A 15,684-nucleotide genomic window follows, 5' to 3' on the forward strand; every position below is an offset into this window, starting at 1 on the left:
TATGTGTCTTTCTTTGCTAAAAATGACATGGAAAGCGAGCTATAGACATTGAGACTTACGTTGCGTTAATGGCCTATTTGTGCAAACAAAAGGTGGAATAAATGATCTTGGGCGTAGGGTTCGGCAATTTAGTACCCCTTAAGTGTCTGCAGGTGCTTTGCATTTTTAGCACCCAACTCAACCATCTGAGCTAACCAGCCTGTCCAGAAAAAAAACAAGGCAAAATCAAGCAAAATTGGGCCAGTTCTGGATGGGCTACCTGGCTGTGTAGGGTTGTAGGGATGCATATGTTTTTGGCCTTGCCAAAATGACACAGAAAGCAGACCTATAGAGTCCAAATCAAGATAAAACATGCTTCCACTTTGTTTTTAAGTTGGACCAGAGTGTGAGTCAGATTTGCACTCGCTAAACAGGCAAACCATCTCTGACTTTGCAGGGTAATGTGACGTGTACACTGCAAGTGCATACAAAATGCTCTAAATAAACATGGCTGGCCAGTGGGGATTGAAACCCTGACCTTGGCGTTATTAGCACCACGCTCTGACCATCTGAGCTAACCGGCCTACCTTTTACCTCCTTTAAAAAGAATACTGTCCAGAAAAAAACACAAGGCGAAATCGGCAAAATACAGGCCATTTTGTGTATGGCTACCTGGTTGTGTAGGTTTGTAGGGATATATGTGTCTTTCCTTGCTAAAAATGACATGGAAAGCAGAGCTATAGACATTGAGACTTACGATGCGTTAATGGCCTTTTGTGCAAACAAAAGGTGGATATAGATGATCTTGGGCGTAGGGTATGGCAATTTTAGTACCCTAAAGTTTCTGCAGGGGCTTAGCATTTTTAGCAACCCACTCAAACCATCTGAGCTGACCGGCCTGTTTTCACTGTGTAAAGGAGAAAATTGTCCAGAAAAAAAACAAGGCGAAATCCAACAAAATTGGGCCAGTTCTGGATGGTGATACCTGGCTGTGTATGGTTTGTAGGGAGGCACATGTTTTTGGCTTGCTAAAAATTACAGGGAAAGCAGAGTTCTTGAGTCCAAAACAAGATGGAGAGGACAATTTGCTTTTGTTTTTAAGTCATTAGGAACTTTTAACCACGAAGGGACTTGAACCCTTAATCTTCTGATCCGAAGTCAGACGCCTTGTCCATTAGGCCACATGGTTGGGCTATAGTATCATTTCTAAAGTGTGTTTCGGTGCTTGGCATTTTTAGCACCATATTCAAAACAAACTGAGCTAACGGGCCTGCTTTTTAAACCGTTTAAAAAAGACAAAATGTCCAGAAATAACCAAGGCCAGCAGGAGCAAAATTGGTCCAGTTCTTTGGATGGGCTACGTGGCGTGTATGGTTTCTAGGGACTGCATATAATGTTGGCCTGCCAAATATGACATGGAAAGCAGTCCTTTAGAGTCCAATCAAGATAGAAACATGCTTCCACATAGTTATTTACATTGGACAGTAACATGACGAATGTTCAATTGCTAAGCACAGATGCTTACAACTATCTCTGACTTTGCAGGCTAATGTGGACATGTGCACTGCAAGTGCACGCACAATGCTTCTTTGAGCATGGCTGGCCAGTATGGGGATTGAACCCATGACCTTGGCGTTATTAGCACCACGCTCTGACCATCTGAGCTAACCGGCCTGCGTTTTACCTCTTTAAAAAGAATAATGTCCAGAAAAAAAACAAGGTGAAACGGGCAAAATCAGGCCAGTTCTGTATGCCTACCTGGTTGTGTATGGTGTAGGGATACATATGTGTCTTTCCTTGCTAAAAAATGACATGGAAACCGAGCTATAGACATTGAGACTTACACGTGCGTTAATGGCTATTTGTGCAAACAAAAGGTGGATATAAATGATCTTGGGCGTAGGGTTCGGCAATTTTAGTACCCCTTAAGTGTCTGCAGGTGCTTTGCATTTTTAGCACCCAACTCAAAACCATCTGAGCTAACCAGCCTGTCCAGAAAAAAAACAAAGCAAAATCAAAGCAAAATTGGGCCAGTTCTGGATGGGCTACCTGGCTGTGTAGGGTTGTAGGGATGCATATGTTTTGGCCTTGCCAAAAATGACACAGAAAGCAGACCTATAGAGTCCAAATCAGGATAAAACATGCTTTCACTTTGTTTTTTAAGTTGGACCAGAGTGGAGTCAGATTTGCAATCGCTAAACAGGCAACCATCTGGGACTTTGCAGGGTAATGTGACGTGTACACTGCAAGTGCATACAAAATGCTAAATAAACATGGCTGGCCAGTATGGGGATTGAACCATGACCTTGGCGTTATTAGCACCACGCTCTGACCATCTGAGCTAACGGCCTGTTTTTTAGCTGTTTAAAAAAGCAAATGTCCAGAAACAAATAAGGCGAAATCGAGCAAAATTGGGCCACTTCTGGATAGGCTACCTGGTTGTGTAATGTTTGTAGGGATGCATATGTTTCTGTACTTGCTAAAAATGACATGGGAAGCAGAGCTATAGAGATTTAGACTTACGATGTGTTAATGGACTATTTGTGCAAACAAAGTTGATATAGATGATCTTGGGCGTAGGGTATGGCAATTTTAGTACCCTAAAGTTTCTGCAGGTGCTTAGCATTTTAGCACCCCACTCAAACCATCTGAGCTAACCGGCCTGCTTTTCACCTGTGAAAGGAGAAAATTGTCCAGAAAAAAAACAAGGCGAAATCCAGCAAAATGGGCGGGCAGTTCTGGATGGGCTACCTGGCTGTGTATGGTTTGTAGGGATGCACATGTTTTTGCCTTGCTAAAAATTACAGGGAAAGCAGGTTCTTGAGTCCAAAACAAGATGAAAGACAATTTGCTTTTGTTCTTTAAGTCATTAGGAACTTTCAACCACGAAGGGACTTGAACCCTCAATCTTCTGATCCGAAGTCAGACGCCTTGTCCATTAGGCCACATGGTTGTGCTATAGTATCATTTCTAAAGTGTGTGCCGGTGCTTGGAATTTTTAGCACCACATTCAAAACAACTGAGCTAACGGGCCTGCTTTTTAACCGTTTAAAAAAGACAAATGTCCAGAAATAACCAAGGCCAGCAGGAGCAAAATTGGTCCAGTTCTGGATGGGCTACGTGGCTGTGTATGGTTTCTAGGGACTGCATATAATTTTGGCCTTGCCAAATATGACATGGAAAGCAGACCTTTAGAGTCCAAATCAAGATAGAACATGCTTCCACATAGTTATTTACATTGGACAGTAACATGACGAATGTTTCACTTGCTAAGCACACATCCTTACAACTGTCTCTGACTTTGCAGGCTAATGTGACATGTGCACTGCAAGTGCACTCACAATGCTTATTGAGCATGGTTGGCCAGTATGGGGATTGAACCCATGACCTTGGCATTATTAGGACCACGCTCTGACCATCTGAGCTAACCGGCCTGCCTTTTACCTATTTTAAAAAGAATAATGTCCAAAAGAAAACCAAGGTGAAATCGGTCAAAATCAGGCCACTTCTGTATGGCTACCTGGTTGTGTATGGTTTGTAGGGATACATATGTGTCTTTCCTTGCTAAAAATGACATGGAAAGCCGAGCTATAGACATTGAGACTTACGATGTGTTAATGGCCTATTTGTGCAAACAAAAGGTGGATATAGATGATCTTGGGCGTAGGGTATGGCAATTTTAGTACCCCTAAAGTTTCTGCAGGTGCTTAGCATTTTTAGCACCCCACTCAAACCATCTGAGCTGACCGGCCTGCTTTTACCTGTGAAAGGAGAAATTGTCCAGAAAAAAAACAAGGCGAAATCCAAGCAAATTGGGCCAGTTCTGGATGTGATACTGGCTGTGTATGGTTTGTAGGGATGCACATTTTTGGGTTGCTAAAAATTACAGGGAAAGCAGAGTTCTTGAGTCCAAAACAAGATGAGAGACAATTTGCTTTTGTTCTTTAAGCATTAGGGACTTTTAAACCATGAAGGGACGAAACCTTAACCTTCTGACCGAAGTCAGACGCCTTGTCCATTGGCCACATGGTTGTGCTATAGTATCATTTCTAAAGTGTGTTTCGGTCCTTGGCATTTTAGCACCACATTCAAACAACTGAGCTAACGGCCTGCTTTTTAACCGTTTAAAAAAGACAAATGTCAGAAATAACCCAGGCCAGCAGGAGCAAAATTGGTCCAGTTCTGGAGGGCTACGTGGCTGTGTATGGTTTCTAGGACTGCATATAATTTTGGCCTTGCCAAATATGATGGAAAGCAGACCTTAGAGTCCAAATCAAGATAGAACATGCTTCCACATAGTTTTACATTGGACAGAACATGACGAATGTTTCAATTGCTAAGCAACCATGCTTACAAATATCTCTGACTTTGCAGGCAATGTACATGTGCACTGCAAGTGCACGCACACGTATTGAGCATGGCTGGCCAGTATGGGGATTGAACATGACCTTGGTTATTAGCACCACGCTCTGACATCTGAGCTAACCGGCCTGCCTTTTACCTCTTTTAAAAAGAATAATGTCCAGAAAAAAAAACAAGGTGAATCGGGCAAAATCAGGGCCAGTTCGGTATGGCTACCTGGTTGTGTATGGTTTGTAGGGATACATATGTGTCTTCTTTGCAAAAATGACATGGAAAGCCGGCTATAGACATTGAGGACTTACGTTGCGTAATGGCCTATTTGTGCACAACAAAAGGTGGATATAAATGATCTTGGGCGTAGGGTTCGGCAATTTTAGTACCCCTTAAGTGTCTGCAGGTGCTTTGCATTTTTAGCACCCAACTCAAACCATCTGAGCTAACCAGCCTGTCCAGAAAAAAAAACAAGGCAAAATCAAGCAAAATTGGGCCAGTTTGGATGGGCTACCTGGCTGTGTAGGGTTTGTAGGGATGCATATGTTTTTGGCCTTGCCAAAAATGACACAGAAAGCAGACCTTTAGAGTCCAAATCAAGATAGAACATGCTTCCACATAGTTATTACATGGACAGTAACATGACGAATGTTTCATTGCTAAGCACACATGCTTACAACTATCTCTGACTTTGCAGGGCTAATGTGACAGTGCACTGCAAGTGCACGCACAAACACTTATTGAGCATGGCTGGCCAGTATGGGGATTGAACCCATGACCCTGGCGTTATTAGCACCACGCTCTGACCATCTGAGCTAACCGGCCTACCTTTTACCTCTTTTAAAAAAGAATACTGTCCAGAAAAAAACAAGGCGAAATCGGGCAAAATCAGGCCATTTGTGTATGGCTACCTGGTTGTGTATGGTTTGTAGGGATACATATGTGTCTTCCTTGCTAAAATGACATGGAAAGCCTAGCTATAGACATTGAGACTTACGATGTGTTAATGGCCTATTTGTGCAAACAAAAGGTGGATATAGATGATCTTGGGCGTAGGGTATGGCAATTTAGTACCCCTAAAGTTTCTGCAGGTGCTTAGCATTTTTAGCACCCCACTCAAACCATCTGAGCTGACCGGCCTGCTTTTCACCTGTGTAAAAGAGAAAATTGTCCAGAAAAAAAACAAGGCGAAATCCAACAAAATTGGGCAGTTCTGGATGTGATACCTGGCTGTGTATGGTTTGTAGGGATGCACATGTTTTTGGCCTTGCTAAAAATTACAGGGAAAGCAGAGTTCTTGAGTCCAAAACAAGATGAGAGACAATTTGCTTTTGTTCTTTAAGTCATTAGGAACTTTTAACCACGAAGGGACTTGAACCTTAATCTTCTGATCCGAAGTCAGACGCCTTGTCCATTAGGCCACATGGTTGTGCTATAGTATCATTTCTAAAGTGTGTTTCGGTGCTTGGCATTTTAGCACCAAATTCAAAACAACTGAGCTAACGGGCCTGCTTTTTAACCGTTTAAAAAAGACAAATGTCCAGAAATAACCAAGGCCAGCAGGAGTAAAATTGGTCAAGTTCTGGATGGGCTACGTGGCTGTGTATGGTTTCTAGGGACTGCATATAATTTTGGCCTTGCCAAATATGACATGGAAAGCAGACCTTTAGAGTCCAAATCAAGATAGAACATGCTTCCACATAGTTTTACATTGGACAGTAACATGACGAATGTTTCAATTGCTAAGCACACATGCTTACAACTATCTCTGACTTTGCAGGCTAATGTGACTGTGCACTGCAAGTGCACGCACAACGCTTATTGAGCATGGCTGGCCAGTATGGGGATTGAACCCATGACCTTGGCGTTATTAGCACCACGCTCTGACCATCTGAGCTAACCGGCCTGCCTTTTACCTCTTTTAAAAAGAATACTGTCCAGAAAAAAAACAAGGCGAAATCGGGCAAAATCAGGCCATTTGTATGGCTACCTGGTTGTGTATGGTTTGTAGGGATACATATGTGTCTTTCCTTGCTAAAAATGACATGGAAAGCCGAGCTATAGACATTGAGACTTACGATGTGTTAATGGCCTATTTGTGCAAACAAAAGGTGGATATAGATGATCTTGGGCGTAGGGTATGGCAATTTTAGTACCCCTAAAGTTTCTGCAGGTGCTTAGCATTTTTAGCACCCCACTCAAACCATCTGAGCTGACCGGCCTGCTTTTCACCTGTGTAAAGGAGAAAATTGTCCAGAAAAAAAACAAGGCGAAATCCAGCAAAATTGGGCCAGTTCTGGATGTGATACCTGGCTGTGTATGGTTTGTAGGGATGCACATGTTTTTGGCCTTGCTAAAAATTACAGGGAAAGCAGAGTTCTTGAGTCCAAAACAAGATGAGAGACAATTTGCTTTTGTTCTTTAAGTCATTAGGAACTTTTAACCACGAAGGGACTTGAACCCTAATCTTCTGATCCGAAGTCAGACGCCTTGTCCATTAGGCCACATGGTTGTGCTATAGTAGCATTTCTAAAGTGTGTTTCGGTGCTTGGCATTTTTAGCACCACATTCAAAACAACTGAGCTAACGGGCCTGCTTTTTAAAACGTTTAAAAGACAAATGTCCAGAAATAACCAAGGCCAGCAGGAGCAAAATTGGTCCAGTTCTGGATGGGCTACGTGGCTGTGTATGGTTCTAGGGACTGCATATAATTTTGGCCTTGCCAAATATGACATGGAAAGCAGACCTTTAGAGTCCAAATCAAGATAGAACATGCTTCCACATAGTTATTTACATTGGACAGTAACATGACGAATGTTTCAATTGCTAACAACATGCTTACAACTATCTCTGACTTTGCAGGCTAATGTGACATGTGCACTGCAAGTGCACGCACAATGCTTATTGAGCATGGCTGGCCAGTATGGGGATTGAACCCATGACCTTGGCGTTATTAGCACCACGCTCTGACCATCTGAGCTAACCGGCCTGCCTTTTACCTCTTTAAAAAGAATAATGTCCAGAAAAAAAAACAAGGTGAAATCGGGCAAAATCAGGCCAGTTCTGTATGGCTACCTGGTTGTGTATGGTTTGTAGGGATACATATGTGTCTTTCCTTGCTAAAAATGACATGGAAAGCCGAGCTATAGACATTGAGACTTACGTTGCGTTAATGGCCTATTTGTGCAAACAAAAGGTGGATATAAATGATCTTGGGCGTAGGGTTCGGCAATTTTAGTACCCCTTAAGTGTCTGTAGGTGCTTTGCATTTTTAGCACCCAACTCAAACCATCTGAGCTAACCAGCCTGTCCAGAAAAAAACAAGGCAAAATCAAGCAAAATTGGGCCAGTTCTGGATGGGCTACCTGGCTGTGTATGGTTTGTAGGGATACATATGTGTCTTTCTTTGCTAAAAATGACATGGAAAGCCGAGCTATAGACATTGAGACTTACGTTGCGTTAATGGCCTATTTGTGCAAACAAAAGGTGGATATAAATGATCTTGGGCGTAGGGTTCGGCAATTTTAGTACCCCTTAAGTGTCTGCAGGTGCTTTGCATTTTTAGCACCCAACTCAAACCATCTGAGCTAACCAGCCTGTCCAGAAAAAAAACAAGGCAAAATCAAGCAAAATTGGGCCAGTTCTGGATGGGCTACCTGGCTGTGTAGGGTTTGTAGGGATGCATATGTTTTTGGCCTTGCCAAAAATGACACAGAAAGCAGACCTTTAGAGTCCAAATCAAGATAGAACATGCTTCCACATAGTTATTTACATTGGACAGTAACATGACGAATGTTTCAATTGCTAAGCACACATGCTTACAACTATCTCTGACTTTGCAGGCTAATGTGACATGTGCACTGCAAGTGCACGCACAACACTTATTGAGCATGGCTGGCCAGTATGGGGATTGAACCCATGACCTTGGCGTTATTAGCACCACGCTCTGACCATCTGAGCTAACCGGCCTACCTTTTACCTCTTTTAAAAAGAATACTGTCCAGAAAAAAAACAAGGCGAAATCGGGCAAAATCAGGCCATTTGTGTATGGCTACCTGGTTGTGTATGGTTTGTAGGGATACATATGTGTCTTTCCTTGCTAAAAATGACATGGAAAGCCTAGCTATAGACATTGAGACTTACGATGTGTTAATGGCCTATTTGTGCAAACAAAAGGTGGATATAGATGATCTTGGGCGTAGGGTATGGCAATTTTAGTACCCCTAAAGTTTCTGCAGGTGCTTAGCATTTTTAGCACCCCACTCAAACCATCTGAGCTGACCGGCCTGCTTTTCACCTGTGTAAAAGAGAAAATTGTCCAGAAAAAAAACAAGGCGAAATCCAACAATTGGGCCAGTTCTGATGTGATACCTGGCTGTGTATGGTTGTAGGGATGCACATGTTTTTGGCCTTGCTAAAATTACAGGGAAAGCAGAGTTCTTGAGTCCAAAACAAGATGAGAGACAATTTGCTTTTGTTCTTTAAGTCATTAGGAACTTTTAACCACGAAGGGACTTGAACCCTTAATCTTCTGATCCGAAGTCAGACGCCTTGTCCATTAGGCCACATGGTTGTGCTATAGTATCATTTCTAAAGTGTGTTTCGGTGCTTGGCATTTTTAGCACCAAATTCAAAAACAACTGAGCTAACGGGCTGCTTTTTAACCGTTTAAAAAAGACAAATGTCCAGAAATAACCAAGGCCAGCAGGAGTAAATTGGTCCAGTTCTGGATGGGCTACGTGGCTGTGTATGGTTTCTAGGGACTGCATATAATTTTGGCCTTGCCAAATATGACATGGAAAGCAGACCTTTAGAGTCCAAATCAAGATAGAACATGCTTCCACATAGTATTTACATTGGACAGTAACATGACGAATGTTTCAATTGCTAAGCACACATGCTTACAACTATCTCTGACTTTGCAGGCTAATGTGACATGTGCACTGCAAGTGCACGCACAACGCTTATGAGCATGGCTGGCCAGTATGGGGATTGAACCATGACCTTGGCGTTATTAGCACCACGCTCTGACCATCTGAGCTAACCGGCTGCCTTTTACCTCTTTTAAAAAGAATACTGTCCAGAAAAAAAAACAAGGCGAAATCGGGCAAAATCAGGCCATTTGTGTATGGCTACCTGGTTGTGTATGGTTTGTAGGGATACATATGTGTCTTTCCTTGCTAAAAATGACATGGAAAGCCGAGCTATAGACATTGAGACTTACGATGTGTTAATGGCCTATTTGTGCAAACAAAAGGTGGATATAGATGATCTTGGGCGTAGGGGTATGGCAATTTTAGTACCCCTAAAGTTTCTGCAGGTGCTTAGCATTTTAGCACCCCACTCAAACCATCTGAGCTGACCGGCCTGCTTTTCACCTGTGTAAAGGAGAAAAATTGTCCAGAAAAAAAACAAGGCGAAAATCCAGCAAAATTGGGCCAGTTCTGGATGTGATACCTGGCTGTGTATGGTTTGTAGGGATGCACATGTTTTGGCCTTGCTAAAAATTACAGGGAAAGCAGAGTTCTTGAGTCCAAAACAAGATGAGAGAGACATTTGCTTTTGTTCTTTAAGTCATTAGGAACTTTTAACCACAAAGGGACTTGAACCCTTAATCTTCTGATCCGAAGTCAGACCTTGTCCATTAGGCCACATGGTTGTGCTATAGTAGCATTTCTAAAGGTGTTTCGGTGCTTGGCATTTTTAGCACCACATTCAAAACAACTGAGCTAACGGGCCTGCTTTTAAACGTTTAAAAAAGACAAATGTCCAGAAATAACCAAGGCCAGCAGGAGCAAAATTGGTCCAGTTCTGGATGGGCTACGTGGCTGTGTATGGTTTCTAGGGACTGCATATAATTTTGGCCTTGCCAAATATGACATGGAAAGCAGACCTTTAGAGTCCAAATCAAGATAGAACATGCTTCCACATAGTTATTTACATTGGACAGTAACATGACGAATGTTTCAATTGCTAAGCACACATGCTTACAACTATCTCTGACTTTGCAGGCTAATGTGACATGTGCACTGCAAGTGCAGCAACAATGCTTATTGAGCATGGCTGGCCAGTATGGGGATTGAACCCATGACCTTGGCGTTATTAGCACCACGCTCTGACCATCTGAGCTAACCGGCCTGCCTTTTACCTCTTTTAAAAAGAATAATGTCCAGAAAAAAAAACAAGGTGAAATCGGGCAAAATCAGGCCGTTCTGTATGGCTACCTGGTTGTGTATGGTTTGTAGGGATATATAGTGTGTTTTCCTTGCTAAAAATGACATGGAAAGCCGAGCTATAGACATTGAGACTTACGTTGCGTTAATGGCCTATTTGTGCAAACAAAAGGTGGATATAAATGATCTTGGGCGTAGGGTTCGGCAATTTTAGTACCCCTTAAGTGTCTGTAGGTGCTTTGCATTTTTAGCACCCAACTCAAACCATCTGAGCTAACCAGCCTGTCCAGAAAAAAAACAAGGCAAAATCAAGCAAAATTGGGCCAGTTCTGGATGGGCTACCTGGCTGTGTAGGGTTGTAGGGATGCATATGTGTCTTTCTTTGCTAAAAATGACATGGAAAGCCGAGCTATAGACATTGAGACTTACGTTGCGTTAATGGCCTATTTGTGCAAACAAAAGGTGGATATAAATGATCTTGGGCGTAGGGTTCGGCAATTTTAGTACCCCTTAAGTGTCTGCAGGTGCTTTGCATTTTTAGCACCCAACTCAAACCATCTGAGCTAACCAGCCTGTCCAGAAAAAAAACAAGGCAAAATCAAGCAAAATTGGGCAGTTCTGGATGGGCTACCTGGCTGTGTAGGGTTTGTAGGGATGCATATGTTTTTGGCCTTGCCAAAAATGACACAGAAAGCAGACCTATAGAGTCCAAATCAAGATAAACATGCTTCCACTTTGTTTTTTAAGTTGGACCAGAGTGTGAGTCAGATTTGCACTCGCTAAACAGGCAACCATCTCTGACTTTGCAGGGTAATGTGACGTGTACACTGCAAGTGCATACAAAATGCTAAATAAACATGGCTGGCCAGTAGGGGATTGAACCCATGACCTTGGCGTTATTAGCACCACGCTCTGACCATCTGAGCTAACCGGCCTGTTTTTTTAGCTGTTAAAAAAGCAAATGTCCAGAAACAAATAAGGCGAAATCGAGCAAAATGGGCCACTTCTGGATAGGCTACCTGGCTGTGTAATGTTGTAGGGATGCATATGTTTCTGTACTTGCTAAAAATGACATGGGAAGCAGAGCTATAGAGATTTAGACTTACGATGTGTTAATGGACTATTTGTGCAAACAAAAGGTGGATATAGATGATCTTGGGCGTAGGGTATGGCAATTTTAGTACCCCTAAAGTTTCTGCAGGTGCTTAGCATTTTTAGCACCCCACTCAAACCATCTGAGCTAACCGGCCTGCTTTTCACCTGTGTAAAGGAGAAAATTGTCCAGAAAAAAAACAAAGGCGAAATCCAGCAAAATTGGGCCAGTTCTGGATGGGCTACCTGGCTGTGTATGGTTTGTAGGGATGCACATGTTTTTGGCCTTGCTAAAAATTACAGGGAAAGCAGAGTTCTTGAGTCCAAAACAAGATGAAAAACAATTTGCTTTTGTTCTTAAGTCATTAGGAATTTAACCACGAAGGGACTTGAACCCTCAATCTTCTGATCCAAGTCAGACGCCTTGTCCATTAGGCCACATGGTTGTGCTATAGTATCATTTCTAAAGGTGTTTCGGTGCTTGGCATTTTTAGCACCACATTCAAAACAACTGAGCTAACGGGCCTGCTTTTTAACCATTTAAAAAAGACAAATGTCCAGAAATAACCAAGGCCAGCAGGAGCAAAATTGGTCAAGTTCTGGATGGGCTACGTGGCTGTGTATGGTTTCTAGGGACTGCATATAATTTTGGCCTTGCCAAATATGACATGGAAAGCAGAACTTTAGTGTCCAAATCAAGATAGAACATGCTTCCACATAGTTATTTACATTGGACAGTAACATGACGAATGTTTCAATTGCTAAGCACACATGCTTACAACTATCTCTGACTTTGCAGGTTAATGTGACATGTGCACTGCAAGTGCACGCACAACGCTTATTGAGCATGGCTGGCCAGTATGGGGATTGAACCCATGACCTTGGCGTTATTAGCACCACGCTCTGACCATCTGAGCTAACCGGCCTGCCTTTTACCTCTTTTAAAAAGAATACTGTCCAGAAAAAAAACAAGGCGAAATCGGGCAAAATCAGGCCATTTGTGTATGGCTACCTGGTTGTGTATGGTTTGTAGGGATACATATGTGTCTTTCCTTGCTAAAAATGACATGGAAAGCCGAGCTATAGACATTGAGACTTACGATGTGTTGGCCTATTGTGCAAAAACAAAGGTGGATATAGATGATCTTGGGCGTAGGGTATGGCAATTTTAGTACCCCTAAAGTTTCTGCAGGTGCTTATTATTTTTAGCACCAAACTAAAACCATCTGAGCTGACCGCCTGCTTTTCACCTGTGTAAAGGAGAAAATTGTCCAGAAAAAAAACAAGGCGAAATCCAGCAAAATGGGCCAGTTCTGGATGTGATACCTGGCTGTGTATGGTTTGTAGGGATGCACATGTTTTTGGCCTTGCTAAAATTACAGGGAAAGCAGAGTTCTTGAGTCCAAACAAGATGAGAGACAATTTGCTTTTGTTCTTTAAGTCATTAGGAACTTTTAAACCACGAAGGGACTTGAACCCTTAATCTTCTGATCCGAAGTCAGACGCTTGTCCATTAGGCCACATGGTTGTGCTATAGTGTCATTTCTAAAGTGTGTTTCGGTGCTTGGCATTTTTAGCACCACATTCAAAACAACTGAGCAACGGGCCTGCTTTTTAACCGTTTAAAAAAAGCAAATGTCCAGAAATAACCAAGGCCAGCAGGAGCAAAATTGGTCCAGTTCTGGATGGGCTACGTGCTGTGTATGGTTTCTAGGGACTGCATATAATTTTGGCCTTGCCAAATACTGATGGAAAGCAGACCTTTAGAGTCAAATCAAGATAGAACATGCTTCCACATAGTTATTTACATTGGACAGTAACATGACGAATGTTTCAATTGCTAAGCACACATGCTTACAACTATCTCTGACTTTGCAGGCTAATGTGACATGTGCACTGCAAGTGCACGCACAACGCTTATTGAGCATGGCTGGCCAGTATGGGGATTGAACCATGACCTTGGCGTTATTAGCACCAAGCTCTGACCATCTGAGCTAACCGGCCTGCCTTTACCTCTTTTAAAAAGAATAATGTCCAAAAAAAACAAGGTGAAATCGGGCAAAATCAGGCCAGTTCTGTATGGCTACCTGGTTGTGTATGGTTTGTAGGGATATATATGTGTCTTTCCTTGCTAAAAATGACATGGAAAGCCGAGCTATAGACATTGAGATTACGTTGCGTTAATGGCCTATTTGTGCAAACAAAAGGTGGATATAGATGATCTTGGGCGTAGGGTTGGCAATTTTAGTACCCCTAAGTGTCTGTAGGTGCTTGCATTTTTAGCACCCAACTCAAACCATCTGAGCTGAAACCAGCCTGTCCAGAAAAAAACAAGGCAAAATCAAGCAAAATTGGGCCAGTTCTGGATGGGATACCTGGCTGTGTAGGGTTTGTAGGGATGCACATGTGTCTTTCTTGCTAAAAAATGACATGGCAGCCGAGTATAACATGAGAACTTGCGTTGCGTTAAGGGCCATTTTGTGCAAACCAAAGGGGAATAATGATCTGGGCGTCGGGTTCGGAAATATTTTAGTACCCCTTAAGTGGTCTTCGGTGCTTGCATTTTAGCACCAACTCAAAAACACTGAGCTAACCAGCCTGTCCAGAAAAAAAAACAAGGCAAAATCAAGCAAAATTGGGCCAGTTCTGGATGGGCTACCTGGCTGTGTAGGGTTTCTAGGGATGCATATGTTTTTGGCCTTGCCAAAAATGACACAGAAAGCAGACCTATAGAGTCCAAATCAAGATAAAACATGCTTCCACTTTAGTTTTTAAAGGTGGACCAGAGTGTGAGTCAATTGCACTCGCTAAACAGGCAACCATCTCTGACTTTTGCAGGGTAATGTGACGTGTACACTGCAAGTGCATACAAAATGCTAAATAAATGGCTGGCCAGTATGGGGATTGAACCATGACCTTGGCGTTATTAGCACCACGCTCTGACCATCTGAGCTAACCGGCCTGTTTTTTAGTGTTAAAAAAGCAAATGTCCAGAAAACAAACAAATAAGGCGGAAATCGAGCAAAATTGGGCCACTTCTGGATAGGCTACCTGGCTGTGTAATGTTTGTAGGGATGCATATGTTTCTGTACTTGCTAAAAATGACATGGGAAGCAGAGCTATAGAGAATTAGACTTACGATGTGTAATGGATATTTGTGCAAACAAAAGGTGGATATAGATGATCTTGGGCGTAGGGTATGGCAATTTAGTACCCCTAAAGTTTCTGCAGGTGCTTAGCATTTTTAGCACCCCACTCAAACCATCTGAGCTAACCGGCTGCTTTTCACCTGTGTAAAGGAGAAAATGTCCAGAAAAAAAAACAAGGCGAAATCCAGCAAAATTGGGCCAGTTCTGGATGGGCTACCTGGCTGTGTATGGTTTGTAGGGATGCAATGTTTTGGGCCTTGCTAAAAAATTACAGGGAAAGCAGAGTTCTGAGTCCAAAACAAGATGAAAGACAATTTGCTTTTTTTCTTTAAGTCATTAGGAACTTTTAACCACGAAGGGACTTGAACCCTAATCTTCTGATCCGAAGTCAGACACCTTGTTCCATTAGGCCACATGGTTGTGCTATAGTATAGTTCTAAAGTGTGTTTCGGTGCTTGGCATTTTTAGCACCACATCAAAACAACTGAGCTAACGGGCTGCTTTTTAACCATTTAAAAAAGACAAATGTCCAGAAAAACCAAGGCCAGCAGGAGCAAAATTGGTCCAGTTCTGGATGGGCTACGTGGCTGTGTATGGTTTCTAGGGACTGCATATAATTTGGCCTTGCCAAATATGACATGGAAAGCAGACCTTTAGAGTCCAAATCAAAGAGAAAACATGCTTCCACATAGTTATTTACAGTGGACAGTAACATGACGAATGTTTCAATTGCTAAGCAAACATGTTAAAATATCTCTGACTTTGCAGGCTAACTGTGACATGTGCACTGCAAGTGCACGCACAACGCTTATTGAGCATGGCTGGCCAGTATGGGGATGAACCCATGACCTTGGCGTTATTAGCACCACGCTCTGACATCTGAGCTAACCGGCTGCCTTTTACCTCTTTTAAAAAGAATATTGTCCAGAAAAAAAACA

At 42.5% G+C, this 15,684-nt stretch overlaps 15 non-coding genes across 15 annotated transcripts; all 15 read right to left on the reverse strand.

The window, feature by feature from the left end:
* Nucleotides 1–1,095: 1,095 nt before the first annotated feature.
* Nucleotides 1,096–1,168, reverse strand: trnar-ucg (transfer RNA arginine (anticodon UCG)). Its single transcript has one exon. It is a non-coding gene; the product is annotated as a tRNA-Arg (tRNA).
* Nucleotides 1,169–1,579: 411 nt separating this feature from the next.
* trnai-aau (transfer RNA isoleucine (anticodon AAU)) lies at nucleotides 1,580–1,653 on the reverse strand. Its single transcript has one exon. It is a non-coding gene; the product is annotated as a tRNA-Ile (tRNA).
* A 1,206-nt stretch (nucleotides 1,654–2,859) lies between these two features.
* On the reverse strand, nucleotides 2,860–2,932 carry trnar-ucg (transfer RNA arginine (anticodon UCG)). The gene has a single exon. It is a non-coding gene; the product is annotated as a tRNA-Arg (tRNA).
* A 407-nt stretch (nucleotides 2,933–3,339) lies between these two features.
* trnai-aau (transfer RNA isoleucine (anticodon AAU)) lies at nucleotides 3,340–3,413 on the reverse strand. The gene has a single exon. It is a non-coding gene; the product is annotated as a tRNA-Ile (tRNA).
* A 1,670-nt stretch (nucleotides 3,414–5,083) lies between these two features.
* trnai-aau (transfer RNA isoleucine (anticodon AAU)) lies at nucleotides 5,084–5,157 on the reverse strand. Its single transcript has one exon. It is a non-coding gene; the product is annotated as a tRNA-Ile (tRNA).
* Nucleotides 5,158–6,164: 1,007 nt separating this feature from the next.
* trnai-aau (transfer RNA isoleucine (anticodon AAU)) lies at nucleotides 6,165–6,238 on the reverse strand. The gene has a single exon. It is a non-coding gene; the product is annotated as a tRNA-Ile (tRNA).
* A 534-nt stretch (nucleotides 6,239–6,772) lies between these two features.
* Nucleotides 6,773–6,844, reverse strand: trnar-ucg (transfer RNA arginine (anticodon UCG)). Its single transcript has one exon. It is a non-coding gene; the product is annotated as a tRNA-Arg (tRNA).
* Nucleotides 6,845–7,247: 403 nt separating this feature from the next.
* Nucleotides 7,248–7,321, reverse strand: trnai-aau (transfer RNA isoleucine (anticodon AAU)). The gene has a single exon. It is a non-coding gene; the product is annotated as a tRNA-Ile (tRNA).
* A 906-nt stretch (nucleotides 7,322–8,227) lies between these two features.
* On the reverse strand, nucleotides 8,228–8,301 carry trnai-aau (transfer RNA isoleucine (anticodon AAU)). The gene has a single exon. It is a non-coding gene; the product is annotated as a tRNA-Ile (tRNA).
* Nucleotides 8,302–8,832: 531 nt separating this feature from the next.
* On the reverse strand, nucleotides 8,833–8,905 carry trnar-ucg (transfer RNA arginine (anticodon UCG)). The gene has a single exon. It is a non-coding gene; the product is annotated as a tRNA-Arg (tRNA).
* A 1,491-nt stretch (nucleotides 8,906–10,396) lies between these two features.
* trnai-aau (transfer RNA isoleucine (anticodon AAU)) lies at nucleotides 10,397–10,470 on the reverse strand. Its single transcript has one exon. It is a non-coding gene; the product is annotated as a tRNA-Ile (tRNA).
* An 897-nt stretch (nucleotides 10,471–11,367) lies between these two features.
* trnai-aau (transfer RNA isoleucine (anticodon AAU)) lies at nucleotides 11,368–11,440 on the reverse strand. The gene has a single exon. It is a non-coding gene; the product is annotated as a tRNA-Ile (tRNA).
* Nucleotides 11,441–12,449: 1,009 nt separating this feature from the next.
* Nucleotides 12,450–12,523, reverse strand: trnai-aau (transfer RNA isoleucine (anticodon AAU)). The gene has a single exon. It is a non-coding gene; the product is annotated as a tRNA-Ile (tRNA).
* Nucleotides 12,524–13,528: 1,005 nt separating this feature from the next.
* On the reverse strand, nucleotides 13,529–13,601 carry trnai-aau (transfer RNA isoleucine (anticodon AAU)). Its single transcript has one exon. It is a non-coding gene; the product is annotated as a tRNA-Ile (tRNA).
* Nucleotides 13,602–14,486: 885 nt separating this feature from the next.
* On the reverse strand, nucleotides 14,487–14,559 carry trnai-aau (transfer RNA isoleucine (anticodon AAU)). The gene has a single exon. It is a non-coding gene; the product is annotated as a tRNA-Ile (tRNA).
* Between the last annotated feature and the right edge of the window lie 1,125 nt (nucleotides 14,560–15,684).

The sequence above is a fragment of the Etheostoma spectabile genome, unplaced genomic scaffold, assembly GCF_008692095.1.
Source record: "Etheostoma spectabile isolate EspeVRDwgs_2016 unplaced genomic scaffold, UIUC_Espe_1.0 scaffold00019189, whole genome shotgun sequence".
NCBI lineage: Eukaryota > Metazoa > Chordata > Actinopteri > Perciformes > Percidae > Etheostoma > Etheostoma spectabile.